The sequence below is a fragment of the Stomoxys calcitrans genome, chromosome 3 (genome assembly GCF_963082655.1).
Source record: "Stomoxys calcitrans chromosome 3, idStoCalc2.1, whole genome shotgun sequence".
Lineage (NCBI taxonomy): Eukaryota > Metazoa > Arthropoda > Insecta > Diptera > Muscidae > Stomoxys > Stomoxys calcitrans.
In genome coordinates this window covers 70547002-70567059 of record NC_081554.1, presented here as the reverse complement: position 1 = coordinate 70567059, position 20058 = coordinate 70547002, and positions in this window count along the sequence as shown.

Genomic DNA, 20058 nt, shown 5'->3' with positions numbered 1-20058 from the left:
ATTCACCCGGACTTGATATTTCCAGCAGAAAGAGGCTGACTATCTGGCACCCCACCTTGAAAATACTTTCACAGCGTGACTAGGTCTTGCATATACTCCGAAATTATTTCGAATATATTCGGCGAAATCGGATAAAAATTGCGCCTATTACATACTCAAGACGTCAAGATCCAAAAACGGTTAATATGACAGAAGGAATGCTTGAGGGGTTTCAAACCATTTAAGTCACCCGGACTTGATATTTCCAGCAGAAAGAGGCTGACTATCTGGCACCCCATCTTGAAAATACTTTCACAGCGTGACTAGGTCTTGCATATACTCCGAAAGCCTGACCGGAGGCAAGGGTGGTATTTATTCCCAAGCCCTGCAAGGCAAGGGCCCACAGACCTATAAGCCTTACGTCCTTCCTACTCAAAACCATGGAACGTATTGTGGATACCATGATAAAAAGTAGGGCATCCAGCGAAATGATCAAATACAAAAAGCATGCCTATGTCGGAGGAGACTGCCCTGCACGAGGATGGGCACAAAATAGAAGAATCTTCCGATGGCAAAATCGCACACCTTGGCGCATTGCAATGACATCGAGGGGGCTTTTAATAATGTGCGGACCGACACACTGATCCAATCCTTAGACCAGTGCCGGGTAGACCCGGTCTTTAGACACTGGATAAACCATACGCAAAGGAACAGGTAGATAAATTGTGTGGACATTTTATCGCCACTCCAATGGGTAACCCCTATTAGTGACCCATTGCGAATGTTGAATGAGCAGGGATTTAAACCCGTCTGCTACTCAGACGATGTTTTAATACTTATAAGAGGTAAGGATCCAGACCAACCATGCAGAAGGGCCGAAAGGCATATGACTGGACTAGACCCAGAGGTCTCAATGTTAACCCAAAGAAGACTGAAATATGCATGTTCACGAGGCTCACAGATGTTGAGCTCTATGTAGACGGGCCATAGGCTCGAAATGGGATTCCGCTAGAGGACAGAGTGGGCCGGGTAGTCTACATTGAGAACCCAGGGACTGAAATTTGATTTAGACTGCCTGACCATATTACGGTCCTGTTAGTGACCCATTGCGAATGTTGAATGAGCAGGGATTTAAACCCGTCTGCTACTCAGACGATGTTTTAATACTTATAAGAGGTAAGGATCCAGACCAACCATGCAGAAGGGCCGAAAGGCATATGACTGGACTAGACCCAGAGGTCTCAATGTTAACCCAAAGAAGACTGAAATATGCATGTTCACGAGGCTCACAGATGTTGAGCTCTATGTAGACGGGCCATAGGCTCGAAATGGGATTCAGATCCGTGGATAGACCATTGGCTCTACAGCAGCGTGATTAGACCAATACTTACTCACACCTTAGTAGTTTGGTGGACTGGGATGGAGAAAAAGTGCAACATAATGACCATACAACAGGTTCAGAGAACATGTTGTCTTGACATAGGCGGAGCGATGAGGACCACGCCCACTAGGGCACTGGAGACTATTCTAGATATCCGACCCATTGACATACAGATTAGGTGTGAGGCAGCCACTGCGGCTATGAGACTTAAAGCGATGGGAGAATGGATTGAGGATGGGAGCAGCTCATACCATCGCGGTGTAATCGAGGCGAAAATAGGAAACCTGGTAGGAATGGAAGAGGTTTCTGTTCGGATAACTGAGATGAACCTTGAACTCGAGTGCGAGGCACTGCGGCCAGCGGCACAGTCTAGGATTGACGGAACCCTAGTATTGCCTTCTTGAAGATTATGTTACCCGGATGGATCAAAGCTAGAGGACAGAGTGGGCCGGGTAGTCTACATTGAGAACCCAGGGACTGAAATTTGATTTAGACTGCCTGACCATATTACGGTCCTGCAGGCTGAGACCCGAGCGATCACGAAATGCGTTAAGTAGTGTGGTGCTAACGCGAGTACATCGAGTAAAAACATCTTTACGGACAGTGAAATTGCCATAAGGGTAAGTGCAAGAAGCCATCCTTCTCTGAGGATGTTAAAATCCGCATCGGTTGGTTGCCGGGCCATACCGGAGTAAAGGTGAATGAAAGGGCAGATGATTTGGCGGTGAAGGCCAGAGGACTGCCGTCAATAAATTTGGTTAACGCGAAGCCTATCGGGTCGACGCAGTTCGTGTAAGGGGCATGGGCAACGTAAGAGTATGCAACACTGTGGAACAGCGCAACGTTCGGTAGGACGCCGAAAATCCTATGGCGGGGTCCAGGTCGTAAGAAGACGAGGCTATTATTGAAAGGAAGGAAGAAGGAGTTCAGTATAGCTGTTGGTATCATGACGAGACACACAGGACTACGAGCTCACTTAAGTAAAATCGGTGCGGCAAGTGATAGCATGTGTAGAGCATGCGGGGAAGATGATTTCCTATGTCATTAATCGGCTTTCGCGTCTAACAGATCCCGGCACTTTGGTGGGGACTTTATACCAGCCAAGATCCAACTTAGAGGAATGGCATGGAAAACAATTAAGGATTTTGTAAGTAGCACGCAATTCCTAACTGAGATTTTCATATTCGAGGTTACTTTTTTTGTATTTAGAGCGCACAACAATCCGATTACTGGCTTAGGTGTATGTCCATAGTGTCACGGCAGTGGGCAAAAATCAATATATTCGGAATTTAAATTGTTGGGTGTAATTTGCTAGAGAACATTTCAATTGCTATAAATGTAAAATTTGGTTTCAGTATGTCAAGTTGTTTTTTGTATAAAAGGGTTCAAATCCAAAAAAATTTTTGGTAACTTCTTTAGTCCTTGTTTTATGACAAAATTTAAAAACGAGAAACGGTCGGTATAAAAGTGAGTTAGTCTGTTTTTATACCCTACACCACTACGGTGGTACAGTCGGCGCCGCCCGACTTTTGCCCTGCCTTACTGGTTATATAATAGAAGCCTGTAGCTACGTAGAAATATGGTTCTAGCCGGGCCATACTGGGTGCGGACGTCGAAAGATCAAATCATTGTGCACATTTCTACTAAATCGACTATTAAATGTGCTTTTTTATAATACCCTACACCACTACTGTTGTACAGGGTATAATAACTTAGTGAATTTGTTTGTAACACGCAAAAGGATGAGAGATAGACCCATTGATAAGTATACCGATCGACTCAGAATCACCTTCTGATTCGATTTAGCTATGTCCGTCTGTCTGTTTATCTGTCCGTCCGTCTGTCTGTACGTCTGTCCATGTTAATTTGTGTACAAAGTACAGGTCGCAGTTTTCATCCGATCGCCTTCAAATTTGGCATGTTTTTCGGCCTAGAGACGAAGCCTATAGAAATTGAACAAATCGGTTCAGATCTGGATATACAATAGCTCCCATATATATATTCATTCGATTTTCAGTAATAATGCAATAAAATGGTAATTTCTTAACCGCTTTTCTCGAAATTTGGCAGGAAGGATTTTTTTACGACTCTCGACATGACTGGTGAATGACTGGTGGAAATCGGTTCAGATTTGGATATAGCTCCCATATATATGTACGTGTGATTTGCAGTTATATACCAATAAAATGGACTTTCGTTAACCGATTTTCTCGAAATTTGGCAGGAGGGATTTTCTCTTGACTTTCAATATTACTGGTGAAATTCATGGAAATCGGTTCAGATTTATATATAGCTCTCATATATATGTTCGTCCGACTTTGAGAAATATTGCAAAAAAGTGCTCATATGTTAATCGATTCTGTCGAAATTTTGCACGAAAGATTTTCTTATGACTCTCAATATAACTGGTGAATTTCATAGAAATCGGCCCAGATTTAGATATAGCTGTCATATATGTATTAGGTTGTCCAAAAAGTAATTGCGGATTTTTCAAATTGTTTCACAGCTTGTGACTCTGTAATTGCATTCTTTCTTCTGTCAGTTATCAGCTGTTACTTTTAGCTTGCTTTAGAAAAAAGTGTAAAAAAGTATATTTGATTAAAGTTCATTCTAAGTTTTATTAAAAATGCATTTACTTTCTTTTAAAAAATCCGCAATTACTTTTTGGGCAACTTTTTTTTAAAAAATCCGCAATTACTTTTTGTTCACCAGATTTTGGGTAATTTGCCATAATGCTGCCATTTGTCAACTGTAAGTTTTACAGTTTGAACGTATTTGCTCGCCGAGGTCCATCAAAATTGTTTCAGAATTGGATATAGGTCGCACATTGAACTTATAGGGTAGGTGTAGTGTATTATATAGTCGGCACCGCCCGACTTTTGCCCTTCCTTACTGGTTGAGTAATAAATAAGCTTTTTATGGACCCCAGATCTTAAAGCAGGATTTCGGTCTATATGACAGATATATCTAAATACTGTCCGATCTGATCCATACTTTGTACGAACGTAGAGGAGTCTAATACAGCTCACTGTGCCAGATTTCAGCGAAATCGGCTAACGAATGATTCTGCTATGGGAATAAAATAATTGAATCGGAAGATCTGTATATATGGGCCAATATCACGATATAGTCCGATATAGCTCACCTTCGAAGTTAACTCTATGGACAAACAAAAAATCTCTGAAAAGTTTCAGTTCATAACCTTCATTTGTAAAGACTGTAGCATGATTTGAACAGTTGGACGGATAGATTGACTAATAATTTTACGAGGATTAAGAATATATGCCCTTTTATATACACTCTAACCTATGGTGGTGGTTATAAAAATACAATATACAATTTTATTAAATTCTTTGAGCCACTGTCTCTAGGACTTATGGTCATTTATTTATATTTCTTCATATACCAAAAGTATGTGTTCCAGTTTGTTTGGCCAGTTCACATGACTGTCATCGCATGAACGTAGCAAACATTTCATTCATTTATTTTGAAGATACCACTGACCATCATTCGCTTCGACGAATTTCCTCAGAATGGAGTGGCAGCGATGGATGATGCTGAGATTATGATATTGCGTGATTCATCTGTTTTTCGACATGTAATCCCCACCTTAATTATAATTGTAAACAGAAAAACCTCAAGACATGCCATTGTCTCTGTGATAGACCAACGAAGGATTCAAGTGAGACCAACAACAATGGCCAATATACCAAAGAAAAAAAAACAAGAAAAAAGAAATGAAGCCCCAATCATGGTATACTATTATCGAGGGTGGAGTTGCAACGCAATTTCCTCATTCTATATTGAGAGTGTCTTGCAAATTCTTATGGATACTTGAGATTTTCGTAAGTGTGCTGTAAGGAGATGGAAAAAAGTTGGCTCAAATTAATGATAATCGTTTGCTAATGACACTAAAAAGGTGTCAATTAGCAATGAATCATGTTGTGTTTATGTGGAAATTTGAATCTCCAAAGTCATAGCTAATGCAAGTTGTCATGCTTGGAATATTTCCCAATTCGTATATCTTATTTTCAAATAAATAGCGAATCATTAATCTCAAATTAAAAGAAACTAAGCAGAAATCACCAAATTTCCTTAACCCAAATTGTTGTTTTTTGGGAATCTTCAAAGAAGTCATGATAGTGTCAAAAAAACGTTTGCGTGATCAAAAGTTGTGATCAAGTGATACTACCGCTGTAAAATTTCTACTCTCGGCCGGGCCGAATCCTATATACCCTCCACCTTGGAAAGCATTTGTCGAGTTCTCTGCGCGGTACCTCTTTTTAGGCAAACAAAGTATAATGAATAAGAACTGTTTTGCTATTGGAGCTATATCAAGTTGTACTCCGATTCGGACCATAAATGAATTGAATCCTAGATATTGTAGAAGTCATTGTGTAATATATCAGTCCATTCGGATAAGAATTACACCTTGTAGGGGCTCAAGAAGCAAAATCGGAAGATGGGTTTATATATGAGAGCTGTATTAAGCTATAGATCGATTCAGACCATATTTCACATGTATGTTGAAGGTCATGGGAGAAGCCATTGTACAAAATTTCAGCCAAATTGGATAATAATTGCGCCCTCTAGAGGCTGACGAAGTCAAGATCCCAGATCGGTTTATATGGCAGCTATACCAGATTATGAACCGATTTAAGTCCTACCAAGCACAGTTGTTGGAAGTGATACCAAAACACTACGTGCAAAATTTCAGTCAAATCGGGTGAGAATTGCGCCCTCTAGAAGCTCAAGAAGTCAAGAACCAAGATCGGTTTATATGGCAGCTATACCAGATTATGAACCGATTCAAATCATACCAAACACAATTGTTGGAAGTGATACCAAAACGCTAAGTTCAAAATTTCAGTCAAATCGGACGAGAATGGGCCCCCAAAAGGCTTAAGAAGTCAAGACCCAAGATCGGTTTATATGGCAGCTATATCAAAACATAGGCCGACTTGAACCATACATAGAGCAGTTCTTGGAAGTCATACCAAAACACCAGGTGCAAAATTTCAGTCAAATCGGACGAGAATTGCGCCCTCTAGAGGTTTATCTTAAGGATAAGCAATTAGCATCTTCTTATATATAAAATTCAATTTTTGTTTGCTTGTTTGTTCCACACAGACTCAAAAACGGCTGAACCGATTACCTTGATATCTTCACAGATTGTGGTCTAAAAGTACTACCCAAAAATAAAAGTGGACCGATCGTTACAATATGCGATTCAAATGAAAGCTTTTCAAGAGTAGAGTATGAATTTCATAATAAAAGTAGGGTCCAAGTACTTGAGGTGCGCTCCAGCCCCAAAACCCCCTAAAATAGGTTTATTTCACGATCATGGCAATATGGGACTCAAATCAAAGGTATTCGGGAGTAGATTACGAATATGGTCACGAAGTAGGAATAGGCTTTATAATTTATTTATAATGGAAGGGGGCAGACCCTCCACCGTTACCCCAAAAATATCACTCAAAATCAAAAGTGGACCAATAAGGACAATATGAGTATCAAATGAAAAGTATGCGGGAGTAGATAACGAATCTGGCATACAAATTCATGTCGAAGTATAGGGGGTCACCCCACTCCCACCAAAACGCCCAAAATGGGCACATTAGCCAATCACTGATATATGGACTCGGTTTGTTTGTTCCGTATAGACTGAAAAACAGCAGAACCGATTTTCTCGAAATTTTCGCATATTGTCTGGGTTGGTCTGGAAGGAAACATAGGCTATATAATTTTTCAGTATCGGAAGGGGTAAGGTCGCTCCCCAAAAACACAACCCATATCAGAAAGTGGTCGGATGGGCACAATAAGAGTATCAAATGAAAGTTATTGAAGCCCAGAAAACGAATATGGTATTAAAATTTTGGCTTCAAGTACCCAGTGGGACCCCCCCCCCCATCACCAAAACTCCTCTAAACAGTTATATTCAAAGTTCATGTCAATATGGGACTCAAATGAAAAGTATTAGGCAGTAGATTACATACATGGCATAAAACATTAGGTCCAAGTAATGGTAGGTCGCCCACTCCCAAATACCCCCAAATGGGCATTTATAGCCGACCATGGCTATATGGGACTTAACTGAAAGATATTTGGGAGTAGATTACGAACATGGCATTAAAATTTGCATTCAATTCTAGGTGGCGCTTTTCCTCCTAAAGATACGTTAAATGGGTTATTTGACCCATTATGACAATATGGGACTCAAATGAAAGGTAGTGCCGGTGGCCGACCAGCCCCAAAACACCCTCTAAACGGTTCATATTTACCGGCCATGGCAATATCAGGCTCAAATTAAATAGATTTGGAAATGCAGCACGAATTCGATATCCATATTTGAGTCGAAACGTCTGAGGTATCATCCCTCCCTTAATGGAAACATTATCTTAAGGAAGAATATTACCACCACAAACCGAAAAGTGGCAATTTTCATACATCAATGAGTGCTTTCAAATTCAAGTTTAAATTCAACGATTGGCACCAATTTTTATAGCCAAGTCCGAACGGCGTCCAGCAGTGCGACACCTTTTTGGGGAATATTTTTTAAATGACCATGCATGGTCGCAAATGTCACCAACATTAAGGGGGGATAAACACCGCTTCTGTCCGATGTTCACGCCAGGATTGGACCGCGTTCAGCGTCATAGACTCCAATGGCACGAATTCGATATCCGCATTCAGGGCGAAGTGTCCCCACTCTAAAAAGATAATAGAGAGTTAAAGAAGGCGCCGCGGAGCGGGACGGTTCGACTAGTTTAATCCTAAAAACAACTTGCTTTCACAAGTAGAATATCTATACGTTAAATTGTAACCAGAAAATGCGAAACACGGCCTTAAACTCTCCAGCAAATATTTGTTTGTGTTAACTCATTACACTGCCTTGCTTACGAATTTCATCCAGAATAGTGAGTAATGCATTCGAACATTAATTAGCATTTTTTGTTGTTTTAATCTCATATCTCCTGGTAACTGGGTGGTCGGTTGCTAGTGGCATTTGGAACCCAAAGAGCTTTTATACTGATAAATTGCAACAATAAATTAAACGCCATCATCACCAGCATTATCATTTGGAAAGAAAGTGATTTAATGCGCTCATGCAATCAAGACTGAATTGTTAGTCACTTTAAAAGCATTGCCTTTCCATTTAACCCTCTCAATATCCATGACCATTTGAATTAAATTTTTGAACTTTCAGCTAAATTTGAAACTATTTCAGATGACCACCATTATTGATTTATAGTGAGTGATATCATGAAATGGAAAATAAATCATTGGTAATCCATTTGCCTCTCTCTCTCTCCCTCCTCCCCCTTGAAATCATAAAGGAATGCTTTTTCAAATAATCAAAGATGAAATGAACTTGAGGCCATACTCGCAACATCGGTTGCCAGCTGTCCGTCTTGTGCGAGTATTTTTAAAGTTCCTACACTTCTTCATTGCTAATTATTTTAAATGTTGATAAATGATGTAGAACATGTGACATTTATGTCACTCGTTGACACTGAAACTCATCAATCATTTCTCTCTCTCACATTTGACTGCGAACAAAAGAATTGTCATATTTTTGTGAGGTTCATCTGATGTTCACAGATGTTCGGGGCGCTTTTGGAGAAACTGTTATGAAGTTATTTTTGTGTCTGGCCGAAATAAGTCAATGTAAAGTGAGCACCTTCATGGGCTCAATAACATTTATCATGTGACAATGTGTTAACTGAAGGCTATGCTTGTCATAAAACCAACAAGACTACAACAATCATGAAAATCATCATATAACATGTAAATTAAAATTTTGTTAATGCATCATATGAACAGATTCAAAATTGCGACGAGTTTGCACTTGAGGTAATTTAATGTGAAAAATGAAACATACAGATCTTGTGAATATTTAAGAGGGAAAAAAAGATGCGTTAGGGTTAAACCAGTAAGGATGGAAAGAGTCGGGCGGGGTCGACTGTATAATATCCTACACCCACCCTATAAGTACAATGTGGGAGCCATGTCCAATTCTGAACCAATTTTGATGGACCTCGGCGAGCAAATATGTTGAAACTGTAAAAACTACGGTTGACAAATGACAACATTATGGCAAATTACCCAAAATTTGACAAACGTATATATGGGAGCTATATCTAGTTCTGAACCGATTTCAAGCAAACTTCTCAGATAATGTAGTAGTCGTTATGCAAAATTTTGGCAAGATTGATCAATAAATGCGCTTGCAGTAGCTTTTAAAGTGAAAATCGGGCGATATACATATATGACGATTTCTATTAAATTCACCAGTAGTATTGAGAGTCATAAGAAAATCCTTCCTTCTAAATTTCGACAGAAGCGGATAACAAATAATCATTTTTTTTTTGCAATATTTCTCAAAATCGGACGAACATATATATGGGAGCTATATCTAAATCTTAATCGATTTCAAGCAAACTCCTCAGGTACTAGGGCAGTTGTCGAGGAAAGCGTTTTGCAAAATTTTGGCAAGATGGATCAATAAATGCGCTTGCTGTGACTCTAGAAGTTAAAATCGGGCGATATATACACATGAGAGCTATATCTTAATCTGAACCGATTTCCATGAAATTCACCAGTAATATTAAGAGTCAAGAGAAAATCCCTCCTGCCGAATTTCGAGAAAATCGGTTAACACATGACCATTTTATTGCAATATTACTGCAAATCGGACGAACATATATATGTGGGAGCTATATCTAAATCTGAACCGATTTTTACCAAACTCTGTGTATATTGTGGTAGTCATCGAGGAAAGCGTTTTGCAATATTTTGGCAAGATTGGTCAATAAATGCGTTTGCTGTGCCTCTAGAAGTTAAAATCGGGCGATATATACACATGTGAGCTATATCTTAATCTGAACCGATTTCCATTAAATTCACCTGTAATATTGAGAGTCAAGAGAAAATCCCTCCTGCCAAATTTTGAAAGAATCGGTTAACAAATGACCATATTATTGCATTATTACTGAAAATCGGACGAACATATATATGTGGGAGCTATATATAAATCTTAATCGATTTCAAGCAAACTCCTCAGGTACTAGGGCAGTTGTCGAGGAAAGCGTTTTGCAAAATTTTGGCAAGATGGATCAATAAATGCGCTTGTTGTGACTCTAGAAGTTAAAATCGGGCGATATATACACATGAGAGCTATATCTTAATCTGAACCGATTTCCATGAAATTCACCAGTAATATTAAGAGTCAAGAGAAAATCCCTCCTGCCGAATTTCGAGAAAATCGGTAAACAAATGACCATTTTATTGCAATATTACTGGAAATCGGACGAACATATATATGTCCAGATCTGAACCGATTTTTTCCAATTTCAAATGAATTCGTCTCTAGGCCGAAAAACATGCCTGTACCAAATTTGTAGACGGTTGGATGAAAACTGCGACCTTTACTTTGTACACAAATTAACATGGACAGACGGACAGACAGACGGATATAGCTAAATCGAATCAGAAAGTGATTCTGAGTCGATCGGTATACTTATCAATGGGTCTATCTCTCTTCCTTTTGTGTGTTACAAAGTAATTCACTAAGTTATAATACCCTGTACCACAGTAGTGGTGTAGAGTATAAAAATACAACTAGGACTAGTAGCGTCCTATGCTATGTTCGTCCGGGCCGAATCTTGGGAAACCACCATAAAGATGTTAAATCGGGACTTCGGTTAATATGGAAGCTATATTAAGTCACAGACAGATTTGAACCCAACTTGGCACAATTGTCAGAAGTAATTACAGAACTCAATGTGCAAAATTTCAGCCAAATCGAACAAAAATTGCGGCTTCCAGCGGCTCAAGAAGTCAAATCGGGAGATCTTTTTTTATGGAAGCTATATCAGGTTATAGACCGATTCGGACCGTACTTGGCACACTTATTGCTAGTTTTAACAGAGCACTACATGCACAATTTCAGCCAAATCTGACAAAAATTACGGCTTGTAGGGGCTCAAGAAGTCAAATCGGAAGTTCGGTTTATATGGGAGCTATTTCAGATTATAAACCGATTTAGACCGTACTAGGCATAGTTGTTGAAAGTCATAACAGAACACTACATGCAAAATTTCAGCCAAATCGAACAATAATTGCGGCTTGTAAGGCTCAAGAAGTCAAATCGGAAGATCGGTTTATATGGGAGCTATTGTATATCAGGTAATAGACCGATTTTGGCTGAATTTGGCACAGTTTTTGAAAGTCATAACAGAACACTAAATCCAAAAACTTCAGTCAATCGGAAGCCAAAAATTTTCCGGCTTCCAGGGGTTCAAGAAGTCAAATCGGGAGATCGGTTTATATTGGAGCTATATCTAAATCTATGAAAAGGTTACCCAACCACTGCAGTGTTTATCAAGCAGAGATCCTTGCAATTAAGGAAGTGGTGGAATGGCTAAGATATAATGTCACCACTATGATTGGCATAATTATCTTTTCAGACAGCCAGGCAGTCATTAAATCCCTTCTTCTTCTTTAATTGGCTATGACGGAACATTTGTTCCACTAGCCGAACGTAGGATAGCGTTCCAAGCGCCTCCACCCAATGCGCTAATTCTAAAATTTCTGACATCAAGTTTCGAGGTGTCTCCCACCACATGATCTTTCCATCGGGCTTTTGGTCTTTCCAGGTTGCATGTACCACCGTGTTTACCTTCAAAAGACTTGTTTGCTGGAGCTTCTTCATCCATTCTGACAACATGTCCTAGCCAACGCAGCCGTTGTATTTTGATGCGTGTAACTATGCTATCGCCGTCTTACAGCTCATACAGCTCGTAGTTCATATGTCGCTTATATTCTCCATTAACGCAAAATGGTCCATATATTTTACGAAGAATCTTTCTCTCAAATACTCCAAGCACTCATCTGCTTTCACAAGTACCCAAGCTTCAGAACCATATAACAGCACGGGTAGTATCAGTGTCTTGTATAGTGTGATCTTCGTCTGCCGAGAGGTGGCCTTGTTTCTAAATTGCTTACTTTTTCCTAAGTAGCATCTGTTTGCCAGTATTTTTCTTCGCTTTATCTCAAAACTGGTGCCATTCGTTTCGGTTACCGTGGTGCCGAGGTAGATAAAGGTAGAGGTAGATAAAGTTGTAGTCTCCAACTTTCTCCATTTTCATTATCTGCTCGGTTGTACAAGGTATTTTGAGAGTTGAAACCATCCATCCAGCCATTAAATCCCTGGAGAACGTATTTCTAAACACAAAAATCGCCCCCGACTGTCGCAGATCTCTCAGCGAGATGGCTAAACAGTTCAAAATTCACCTGTTCTGGGTGCCTGGCCACAGAAATATTCCAGGGAATTGTAAAGCGCATGAGCTTGGGAGACTATGAACTAGCCTACACATTCCAGGGGTACTGGAATCTGTGGGTATGCCTCTAGCGACATATAAGCTAAGAGGGAGCTGTGAGCATTCCAAAACTATGTGGCCTAATCTGGACATGAAGAGGTCTACTGGTAGGACGAACGTCTCAGTCATTGGGTCCGTCATGATAGGTCACTGTCTAATCGGAAAATATGCTGACAGACTGAAGGTGACCAGCAACGACCTTTGCAGAAGCTGTGAGGACATTGAAGAAGAAGAGACTATAGAATACCTTCAATCAGAAGGAGTTCCACTCTCGTTTCTCATTTCTTTGAGAACCTGTCTGATTTGGAGTATGTGAACATTCGCAAGTTATTGAGCTTTTTAAAGCGATCTGGATGGTTCAACGGTAGGAACTAGAAGGCATCTTCCTTCTTATCTTCCTGGGGTACCACAATGGACAAACACGTCTAGGTGAGGCTGATAGCAGACTGCCACTTAAACCTAGCCTAACCTATATCTAAATCTTAACCGATATGGCCCATTTACAATCCCCAACGACCTCAATCAATACTAAGTATCTGTGCACAATTTGAAGTGGCAAGCTTTACGCGTTCGACCACTATCGTCATTTCGACACACGGATGGACGGACGGACATGGCTAGATCGACTTAGAACGTCGAGACGATCAATAATATATATACTTTATGGGGTCTTCAACGAATATTTCGAGGTGATACAAACGGTATGACCAGATTAGTATAGCCCCATCCTATGGCAATTGGTATAATAATCACGAAAATTTTATAAGGAGCTATTGCAATAACAACATTTTTGACAATACTAAGAAAAAGAAAGCTAGAACTCTTAATAAGTATACCAGTCGACTTGTACCAGGAAGTTCGCATTAGCCATCTGTAGCCCGATTTTGGTAGCCACTTTGAAAAGAATCGCTTCAGGCACAGATATAGCTGCTCTGCAGCGATTTTTAAAAGAATCGGTTCCGACTCATTTATCTGACTTACATAACTTTCTTACATTGTGGCTTTATGGCTGTGGTTTTGCTTCCTTCTTTTATACCCCACTCCATAGGATGGGGGTATACTAATTTCGTCATTCTGTTTGTAACACCTCGAAATATTCGTCAAAGACACCATGAAGCATATATATTCTTGTTCGTCATAACATTTTAAGTCGATCTAGCCATATTCGAACGTCTGTCCGTCCATCCATCGATCCATCCGTGTGTCGAAAACACTTTAACTTTCAAAGGAGTTAGACTAGGCGCTTACAATTTTGCATAAATAAAGGGCGATTTTTTTGAGGATAGGATTTTCATGCATTAGTATTTGACAGATCACGTGGGATTTCAGACATGGTGTCAAAGAGAAAGATGCTCAGTATGCTTTGACATTTCATCATGAATAGACTTACTAACGAGCAACGCTTGCAAATCATTGAATTTTATTACCAAAATCAGCCTCATCGCTGAACAAATCGACAAATTTTGTTCAGCGATGAGGCTCATTTCTGGTTGAATGGCTACGTAAATAAGCAAAATTGCCGCATTTGGAGTGAAGAGCAACCAGAAGCCGTTCAAGAACTGCCCATGCATCCCGAAAAATGCACTGTTTGGTGTGGTTTGTACGCTGGTGGAATCATTGGACCGTATTTTTTCAAAGATGCTGTTGGACGCAACGTTACGGTGAATGAACACATTTCGAACCGAACACTGATTTTGGTAATAAAATTCAATGATTTGCAAGCGTTGCTCGTTAGTAAGTCTATTCATGATGAAATGTCAAAGCATACTGAGCATCTTTCTCTTTGACACCATGTCTGAAATCCCACGTGATCTGTCAAATACTAATGCATGAAAATCCTAACCTCAAAAAAATCACCCTTTACTTCTTATCAGTGTAGATCGGTTGGGATTGTAAAAGGGCCATATCGGTCCATATTTTAATATAGCTGCGATGTAAACCGATTTTGGATCTTGACTTCTTGAGCCACTGGAGGGCGCAATATCTATCCGATTTGGATGATACTTTGCATGAAGTGTTTTGTTATGACTTTCTAAATCGGTCCTTAACCCGATATAGCTGCCATGAAAACCGATCATGGATCTTGACTGCTTGTGCCACTAGATTGTGCAATTTTCATTCGAGTTTACTGAAATTTTCCATGAGGAGTTTTGTTGTGACTTTCAACAATTGTGCTAAGTATGGTTCAAATCAGTCCAGTAACTGATATAGCTGCCATATAAACCGATCTGTGATCTTGACCTCTTAGGCCTCTAGAGATTAACAGATTTGACTAACATTTTGTACAACGGCTTCTCTCATGACCTTCAATAAACGTGTTCAATATGGTCTAAATCGATCTATAGCTTGATACAGCTCCCATATAAACCGATCTCCCGATTAAGCTTCTAGAGCCCCTACAAGACGCAATTCTTATCCGAATGGACTGAACTAATACCCAATAACTTATACTACGGTCTTCAACATCCAATTCATTTGTGGTACGAATCGGACTATAACTTGATGTAGCTGCAGTAGCATAACACTTCTTATCCATTATTCCTTGTTTGCCTAAAAAGCGATACCGTTTCAAAGAACTCGGTGGAGGGTATATAAGATTCGGCCCTGTCGAACTTAGCACGTTCTTACTTATTATAAATTTACCCCATTATGTTTTTTATACCCACCACCATAGGATGGGGTCATACTAATCTAATCCATCCGTTTGTAACACCTCAAAGTTTTCCTCTAAGGCCCCATAAAGTATGTTTATTCTTGATCGTCCGACATTCGGAGTCGATCTAGCCATGTCCATTCGTCCATCCGTCTGTCGAAATCACGATGGGGTCGAACGCGCTAAGCTAGCGTCTTGAAATTTGCTACAGATACATTATATTGATGTAGGTCAGATCAGATTTAGATATAGCTCCCATATAAACCAATCTCCCGATTTGACTCTTTAAGCCCTAACAAACCGCAATTTTTGTCCGATTTTGATGAACTTTGGCTGAAATTGAGCAGGTAGTGTTTTATTATGACTTTCAACAACTGTGCCAAGTACGGTCCAAATCGGTCTATAACCTGATATAGCTCCCATGTTATACGATCTCCCGATTTGACTCCATGAGACCTTTGGATCCGCTATTCTTGTCGGAGTTAGCTAAAATTTTGCCCATAGTGTTCTGTTACGACTTCTAACAACGGTCCAAATCAGACTATAACCTGATATAGCTCCTATGTAAACCTGTCTCTCGATCATCCTCGTTCGGTTTCTTGAAACTTTAATTTTTACTGGTTTGACAGAAATTTGGTATGTAGAATAAAATAATGACCTTCATCTGAATATATTTTGGATACATTTTAGCAGAATCCATGGTGCCCAACACCATGGATTCTCAAGATTCGGCCCGGTCGAACTTAGCACGCTTTTACTTGTTATGTTTGCAATAACCACAAATTTTGATCCGATGTTTCAAAATTTTTAAAATAATGTTCTTTTTAAATTTCTGAAATGTTTGAACCTCTAGAATTTGAGTGAACAAACAAAAGCTTTGCCGTCAACGAAGTTTTGACAAATTGTAGGAAATGTGCAAGTTCTATATCAATTTTTTGTTTTCATAACCACAAAAATTGTTTTTTACACTTAACGCGTCTGTCATATCATCTCCGCCACTGCCATTATAGGCAATACCACCATGGGCTAAAGCTAAAGCAACATCAACACCATTACCGCAAACAAAGGATAATACTGACATTGCGGCCGCCCCACGACATTGCGCCACCCACTGGACCATATCGTTGATAAAGGCAGCAGCCTGGCAGTTTAGCTGGCATCAGTGCACTCGATGGCACGGTGTGCACGTGTTAAACATTAGATTATGACTTGGGGCGAAATGTTGTTGCTACTGATGTAGCAATGAAAATGGCAACAAAAAACTGAAACGCATTTGTAAACCTGAAATAATCGGAACTCCTGCCGCATGACCTTGTAACCCCCAAAGTGCATTTGGCACAGTGGAAGATGTTTCTATAGCTATAGATATAAACGATGAGTAATATGTCCTTACAAGTTGAAGGAACTCAATTCGTGAGTCCATGAAAAACAAAAAAGACAAGTAAGGGAAGGCAAATCTTGGGCGGTGCAGACAATAGGTTTGTTCGCGTACTTTTTCAGTTAAAACTCTTTGTTATATTGTCCACCATAGTGGACTATACTCTAGACTGCGCGATTTATATCCAATTTGGCTGATGTTTTGTATGAGGTGGTTTGTTACGACTTTTACTTACGACGCATTTACTGGTTTGAATTGAACAGCTGGTTTCCATAAAGCAGCTGTTCTATGCTGCAATTTCTGCAATTTATGACAACTTGTGCAAATTTTTACAAATGTTTGATCACACATTATTATCAGGCTTCAACTACCCTATGAGTACAAATAGGGTAATATCATTAACTTGACGCTATATATAAAACTATCCCGAGAACAGGAGAAGAATTTTTCAGCATCGGTTATCGTCGTCCAAATGCTGGTGATATTTAAGAAGTACACGTGATACTATAAAAAACTTCTCCTTAAGGTTGTTGTTGTAATAGTGTGTTCCATCTTTCGTCTGCTTAATTCTGTTGAATATCCAGATCCAAGAACTCTCCGACTAAGGTGGAGTGCGTCCAGAGGAATCTGGGTCTGAGACGAGTGGGTCTAGCTGGGCAGTTAAACAGGTGACGTGTGTCGTATGCTCCCAGGTCACAATCGGGACACACATGCTGTAGGAGTTGAGGCGGCTGCATCTACCGGATCGCAATTGAGCAAGAACCATTCTGGGCTATATTGAAGAAGGATGTCGAAGGCCATAACACAACTAACTGTCCCAAATTTCAGCAAAATCGGATAATAAATGCGCCTTCTATCGGCCTTAGACCCTAAATCGAGAGATCGGTCTATATGGCAGTCATATCCAAATTGAAGAAATATGTCGAAGGGCCTAACTCAATTCACTGTCCCGAATTTCAGCAAAATTGGATAATAAATGAGCCTTTTCTGGGCCTAAGACCCTAAATCGGCGGATCGGTCTATATGGGGGCTATATCAAGATATAGTTCGATATAGCCAACTTATTTGCTTCTGGACAAAAAAGGATATGTGCAAAGTTTCAGCTTAGAGGTTAGCATGTCCGCCTATGACGCTGAACGCCTGGGTTCGAATCCTGGCGAGACCATCAGAAAAAAATTTTCAGCGGCGGTTTTCCCCTCCTAATTCTGGCAACATTTATGAGGTACTATGCCATAGAAAACTTCTCTCCAATGAGGTGTCGCGCTGCGGCATGCCGTTCGGATTCGGCTATAAAAGGGAGGCCCCTTATCATTGAGCTTAAATTTGAATCGGACTGCACTCATTGATATGTTAGAAGTTTGCTCCTGTTCCTTAGTGGAATGTTCATGGGTTAAATTTGCATTTTCAAATTTGCATTTGCAATTTGCATATTTATTTTTAAAGACTGTAGTGTGATTTAAACAGACGAACGGACAGACGGACGGACGGATAAATGGACGGACAGACGGACACGGACGGACGGACGGACAGACGAACGGGCTAACGGACGGACAGACAGACGGACGGACAGACGGACGGGCGGACGGACGGACGGACGGACGGGCGGACGGACGGACGGACGGACGGACAGACGGACGGACGGACGGACAGACGGACGGACGGACGGACAGACGGACGGACAGACGGACGGACGGACAGACGGACGGACGGACGGACAGGCGGACGGGGGACGGACGGACAAGGCTAGATCGTCTTAGATTTTTACGCTGATCAATTATGTATATAAAGGGTGATTTTTTTGAGGTTAGGATTTTCATGAATTAGTATTTGACAGATCACGTGGGATTTCAGACATGGTGTCAAAGAGAAAGATGCTCAGTATGCTTTGACATTTCATCATGAATAGACTTACTAACGAGCAACGCTTGCAAATCATTGAATTTTATTACCAAAATCAGTGTTCGGTTCGAAATGTGTTCAAATTTTGACAAATTTTGTTCAGCGATGAGGCTCATTTCTGATTGAATGGCTACGTAAAAAAGCAAAATTGCCGCATTTGGAGTGAAGAGCAACCAGAAGCCGTTCAAGAACTGCCCATGCATCCCGAAAAATGCACTGTTTGGTGTGGTTTGTACGCTGGTGGAATCATTGGACCGTATTTTTTCAAAGATGCTGTTGGACGCAACGTTACGGTGAATGAACACATTTCGAACCGAACACTGATTTTGGTAATAAAATTCAATGATTTGCAAGCGTTGCTCGTTAGTAAGTCTATTCATGATGAAATGTCAAACCATACTGAGCATCTTTCTCTTTGACACCATGTCTGAAATCCCACGTGATCTGTCAAATACTAATGCATGAAAATCCTAACCTCAAAAAAATCACCCTTTACTTTACAGGGTCGGTAATGGATATTTCGATGTGTTGCAAGCGGAATGACAAAGTGAATATATCCCATCCTTCGGTGGTAAGTATAAAAAGTGATTATTAGCCGATAGGTTTAGCTCTTATCATTTTCAGCGTAGCAAATAAATGTACAAAGTTACAATTCCTTGTTTCACAGTTGAGGTGTTGTGTTTAAATACCCTATGCTTCCAAAGGAACTTTCACTCATACTTTGCCCAATCCTTTCAAGCGAATTGTTTTGTTCACAGTTGGCGAAAAACTTTATATCGGACAAAAGGTGTAATTTTATCACATTATCTGCGTGAAAAGTTTCTCAATCGAAACAGTTACGTAAACATTGTTCAATCTCGGTCGCTTTTTCGGAAATCAAGGGCAAACAAATGCTCATGAAGTTGTTTTCATTTCCTTTGCTTTCGATATTTTTGTAGCATTTCTTTAAATCGTTTATAGCTCAACTCCCACTGTGATTAGTAAAATGGTGTGATATCGTTTGAAACAAATGTCTGGAACAATTTCAAAGTTTTGATTATGCTCTAATATATGTGGCAAAAGGACGACGGTAATCGTTTTGCACCGCATCATATTTGGCCACCCTTTACTCGATGAGCCACCCCCTCTCTGCAGCACCGTCAACAATCTTTAAAAATGGCATCAAAAGGAAATAAACTTAATGTTGTTTTTATCACACGCGCCGCCATACATTGTCCTCTGGCCAAATGATGAAAAATAGTGCAAAATTCCAATTGACTTGAACTAATTCACAATGTTATCGCATCAGCATCGCAGTGTGACTGGGCGCCGGTGATGCTGGGGGATGGGCGCAACACTGGCTTATAGTCGCCATGGCAAAATAGAAGAGTGGGAAATTGTTATGATT